Genomic DNA, 5739 nt, shown 5'->3' on the forward strand with positions numbered 1-5739 from the left:
ATGTCTCTCGTCGCAATCCTTCTCGGGATTCTCTTGTCACCGCATCTCTCAGCGTGTGGTGCTGCGATGGACACCCTTGCGTCCGGCGAAGTACTTGCGGGAAACAACACCATCATCTCCAGCAACGGCAAGTTTGCACTCGGCTTCTTCCAAACGGGCAGTAAGTACTCCCAACACACCCTCAACTGGTATCTAGGCATATGGTTCAACAAGGTCCCCAAGCTAACTCCAGTGTGGGTCGCCAATGGTGAAAAGCCAATCATAGACCCCGCCTCATCGGTGCTAACAATCACCGGTGATGGCAATCTTGTCATCTTGAACCAAACCACCAAATCCACAATCTAGTCTGCCCAAACAAATGCCACAACCAACGACACCATCGCACTGCTATTGAACAATGGCAACTTCATCTTGCAGAGTTCCTCAAACTCATCCAATGTGTCGTGGCAGAGCTTTGACTACCCCACTGATACTCTCCTCCCTGGCATGAAACTGGGTTGGGACAAAGTCACTGGTTTGAACCGTCGTCTAGTTTCTAGGAAGAATTCCATTGACCTAGCTCCCGGAAGATACATCAACCAGTTAGACCCAAATGGTACAGATCAATTCATATATACACTAAGAGACTCATTCATACCATATTGGTCGAGTGGGATATGGAACGGCCAGTACTTCCCCTCGGTGATGAGTATGATTGCCTACAAAAACTATATAAATTTTTCACTTGTCAACAATGACCAAGAGAAGTACTTCACATATGACGTATCACATGAGTTATTTCGTTACTATCATACTGTGCTAGATGTCTCGGGTCAAACAAAGTCACTCATTTGGGCTGAAAGCTCAGAGGGTTGGAGAATGGTCTATGCTAGCCCCATGCTTCAGTGTGACGTGTTTGACGTTTGCGGACCTTTCACCACTTGTAATGATTATACACTTCCATTCTGCAACTGTATGAAGGGCTTCTCCATTAGATCACCAAAAGATTGGGAGCTAGATGAACGAACAGGAGGTTGTGTGAGAAATACTCCATTAAATTGTGGGATCAGCAAAACCATAAGTATACATGACATGTTCCACCCTATTACCTGTGTTGTATTACCCAATAATGGCAACAATATAGAGGATGCTAGGAATGCAGACAGATGTGCACAAGTTTGTCTAGGAGATTGCACTTGCACTGCATACTCCTATGATAACAATGAATGCTTTGTTTGGAATGGCGAGTTAATAAATATGATACAAAAACAATGCAATGACACTATTAATAGTAATAGAGACACTCTTTACCTTCGCCTTGCCGCCAAAGAAGTTCAAACAAGCTTGGACAACAACAACAACAACAACAACAACAACAACAACAACAATAGAAGATCATTGATCATTAGAGTGTCCGTTGGTGCAAGTTTTGCATTCTTTGGTCTATTTTCACTCTTCTTTATGTTAATGATTAGGAGAAGGAGGAGGTTGTCTGCTCACAGGATGATTTTTCCTAAAGATAGTGTTGGCATTACTTCATTCAGATACCTTGACTTGCAACATGCAACAAAAAACTTCTCAGAGAAGCTAGGGGCAGGTGGTTTTGGTTCTGTATTCAAGGGGTTTCTAAATGATTCTTGTGCCATAGCAGTTAAAAGGCTCGATGGTTCTCGTCAAGGAGAGAAGCAATTCAGAGCTGAAGTAAGGTCAATTGGAATCATTCAACATATCAATTTAGTTAAACTAATTGGCTTTTGTACCGAGGGGGATAGTAGGTTGCTTGTCTATGAACTCATGAAAAATCGTTCTCTTGATTGTCATTTATTTGGGAGCAATCATACAGAAATGGAATTGACATGGACCATAATGTATCAGATAGCTCTTGGAGTTGCTAGAGGATTGGCCTACTTGCATGATAGTTGCCAGGATTGCATTATACATTGTGATATTAAGCCTGAGAACATACTTCTTGATGCTTCATTTGTTCCGAAAATAGCAGATTTTGGGATGGCAAAGTTTCTTGGAAGGGATTTCAGTCGAGTTCTCACAACAATGAGAGGAACTATAGGATATCTGGCGCCTGAATGGATTAGCGGAACTGTTATTACAGCAAAAGTTGATGTCTACAGCTATGGCATGATTTTGATGGAACTCATATCAGGAAGAAGAAACTCAGGTGGAAACAGTGCTTCTGATATTGATGATGTTTATTTCCCTGTGCTAGTTGCAAATAAGCTACAAAAGGGTGATGTGGGGAGTTTGGTGGACCAAAATTTACGTGGTGATGTCAGTTTGAATCAGGTGGAAAGAGCTTTCAAGGTTGCTTGTTGGTGCATTCAAGATCACGAGTTTCATCGGCCAAAGATGGCTGAAGTTGTTAAATATCTGGAAGGTTTTGTTGAAGTAGATATACCCCCAGTGCCAAGATTTCTTCAAGCTATTGCAGGGAATCCACACTCAGAATGTAAGCAAGATTTTATTTGTACATATTTATTAAAGCATACATTTTTATAGTCCAAGAATAGACGCAAACAACATGCTAAGCTTTTGAGCGAATGACATCGAATAGTACCAACAAAAAGCATTTCTAGCATGCCTAACAGCCTACCTGTGTTCTATTTATATGTGAGCTTAGCCAACCCGTACATGGACAAAACTTCCAAAGAGGTGGTGATATTACAAGATTTCCAAGGACACGCATCACATCATGAAGCTCATCCTTCGCAGGATGACCAGTCATAGCCTGCAATCATGGAGCAAATCCTCCCTTTGGTGGTCGTTTGAAGGTCGGAAACTCCCAGTTTAGCACGTGTTTTGCTAAACTAAATGCCACTGAAGTCTATAATACACGTAAAAGTAGTATATATATCTTTATTTGTATTTTTTCTGTTTGGGTATGTACCTCGTGCTTATTGTGATCCTGCTCATGAAGAGTTGACATACACAGCTTTAAGCGCCATACCAGCATGCGGCATTGTAATATTATGTATGGAAATTTCAAATAATGTGATTCCTGTCCACTGAGCCTTTTATTGTTATGGACACCGAGCTACTAAATATAGAAGAAAAGAAAGTGAACTAGTTTCTAAAAATTGTCTATATGGCATGGATGCTTATTATTTAAATAGATGAATGAAATGAACACACAAATATGTTTTAAGAAAAAGGGTTTCCCCCCGCTTTATAGATAAAGCATCACCAAACAACTGAATCCAGTCGATACAAACACACACACCACACCACACCCACCCAAGGCTGGATAAAAGGACGCTGATAACAGCAACACTACCCCAACAAAATCCTAGCCAACATCAGACGAACACAATAAGCACTACTACGAAGATGTTGGGGCCCTCAACCGTGGGCGGGCCACCGCGAAGAGGAGAAGCCGTGTAAGACGAACAATGAGCTCCAAAGTGGCGCCTTCAGCAAGGGAACGACCCCATCGTGTCGCCACCGCCCAATCCAAGGATTAGGGTTTCCCCCGGAGCACTCCGACGACAAATGAGATACCGCGACGGCGCCTTCAAGAAGGGGACGACGCTAGAACGCCGCCGCCGTCGGCCTGGCAAAGCAGAACGGGTTTTCACCCCGGCCAACACTCATCGTCACCGGATTGGGTGAACGACCCATCCCGGTCAACACGCCGCACACACGGCCATGCTGACCGGACAGCGCCCGAGCCGCGTGCTCCGCCCATGAGCACCCCGGCTACCACCAACCGGGCCGCCGCCACAACATCCGAGCCCCATCCTCAACCAGGACACACCAAACAGACGCGGCCGACCGGAACGAGGCGGAAGCTCGCCTTCCACCCCAAAGCCGACACCTTGGCATGGTCGATGACCTCGGCGGCTGGATCAGGGCCAGGGGAACTCCGGCAGCCACCCGCAGCAGCCGCCAGATGCAACGGAGGGGACACCCTGCCCCTTCCCAAAGTCCCCTACCACCACCAGCAGGCCTCGCGCGCACCACCACAGCATGATGCCACCCCGGCCTGACGAGCTCATCGCTGAGTACAAAGAAGAGGGAGGGAGCTCACTCGAGTCCGACGCAGACAAAACGCCGCCGGAGAGACCTGCCGTTGCCGCACGCAGATTGGACAACCACCGGGCCACAATAGCGCCGCTGCAGACCACACCACTCTGAGGTCAAGACCGACCTCGGCCACCGCCCCGCGCCCCCCGCCGCCATCCAGGAGCTGGATCCGCGCCAGCACGCCACCGCCCAGATCGGAAACCCCCGCGGCCGCCACGCCACAAACGAGCCCGCCGCTCGGCGCCGCGTCCCCACCAGGCAACCCCGCCGCCGAACTCCGAGCACGCCGCCGTGCCGCCAGTCCCGCCAAAGCCCGGCGCCCCCACTCAAGCGGCCGTCTCGCGCCAGCCGCGGAGCACGAGGGGGAGGAAGAAGAGGCCCCGCCGCCACCCCCACCGGCCGGGGTTCGCCGGACGGTGTCGCTGGGCGGCGGCGAGGGAGGAGAGCAGAGGAGAGGGAGGTCGGGTCGCGGCGGCTAGGGTTCCCCCCGGTCGCTCGCGAGAGCGACTCGGGAGGGGGGGGGGTCCCACGTAGCTATTTAGAACACAAACAAGAATTCTGAGTGGCTGATAAGGATTTTTCTCCCGTTAGTACATATGGTTCCTCCCATCTATCCAGCGAAATGTAGTGCATAGAGATAAGATGGATATGGATGGTACCATTTTGTAGTTAGGGAGAGGAAAGTACGATGCAAATCTATTAGGAGACTCGACATGAGGCCACTCACGCCCAACTTGTTGGTGCAGCCCTCCGGCAACTCGAACACCGGACGGAAGAGGCGAACTCGATAAGAATTCAAGACACAATGTTTGCGTCGACATATGCCTCGGCGACGAACACCTCACCACGCATACGGCGTTTCTTTTCTTTCAGCTCAGACTGCTCGACAACACACCGCGATACACATGCCTGGAGACTAACTCCGGCTATTACTCCTCGTCTCGCTCTGGCACACACCGCACGCCCTGCCCAGCCGCCACGATCGGCCACTAACGCCATGCACTAACTAACCTAGCTAATCCCTACATACACGTCCATATATCCATCTGATGCGTGCACGCACTAACCAACTATTTGCATGCGAATAGGTAACAACCTCAACTAAGTTAGCGGCACTACTGTTACTTAGTAGTAGCGCGGGGCAAGGACAAGTGCTACAGGTTGTGAAGTAGCAGTAGCGCGAGCTAACTAAGCCGCACTACTGCTAAGTGGTCCCATCGCCACTGATCGGGGCTACCAGTAGTAGTAGCGGTTGGCAAATCCAGCGCTACCACTAATTCGACAGCAGTAGCGCCTTTTTCTGTCCCGCGCCACTGGTAAGTCAAACTTACCTTCACCCGCGCGCGTCCCTCACTCTCCCCTCCCCACTCTTCATCACCAACCCGCCTGTTGCTGCCGCTGCTAGCCCGCCGCCGCCGCCGCATTGCCGCCCACTGCTGCCGCCATAGCCCCCCGGTATGTCTCCCTCCCTCCCTCCAACCGTCCTCCCTCCTCCATCCTCTCTCCCTCCCTAGCTCCCTCCTCCATCCCTCCCTCCCTCCTCCATCCCTCCCTCCCTCCATCCCGCCGACCCTGTCCCTCCTCCCTCCCTCGGACCCTCAACCTCCATCCCTCCCTCCGTTCATCCCTCCGACCCTGTCCCTCCTCCCTCCCTCGGACCCTCAACCTCCATCCCTCCCTCCCTCCCTCCCTCCTGCATTGCATGGGTGGATGAAATTAGTT

The 5739-nt window shown here is 50.1% G+C and overlaps 1 pseudogene; it reads left to right on the forward strand.

Annotated features, from left to right (window-relative positions):
- On the forward strand, positions 1–3003 carry LOC123047650 (G-type lectin S-receptor-like serine/threonine-protein kinase At2g19130; annotated as a pseudogene).
- The last annotated feature ends 2736 nt before the right edge of the window (positions 3004–5739 follow it).

Source organism: Triticum aestivum, chromosome 2B (assembly GCF_018294505.1).
Source record: "Triticum aestivum cultivar Chinese Spring chromosome 2B, IWGSC CS RefSeq v2.1, whole genome shotgun sequence".
Taxonomy (NCBI): Eukaryota; Viridiplantae; Streptophyta; class Magnoliopsida; order Poales; family Poaceae; genus Triticum; species Triticum aestivum.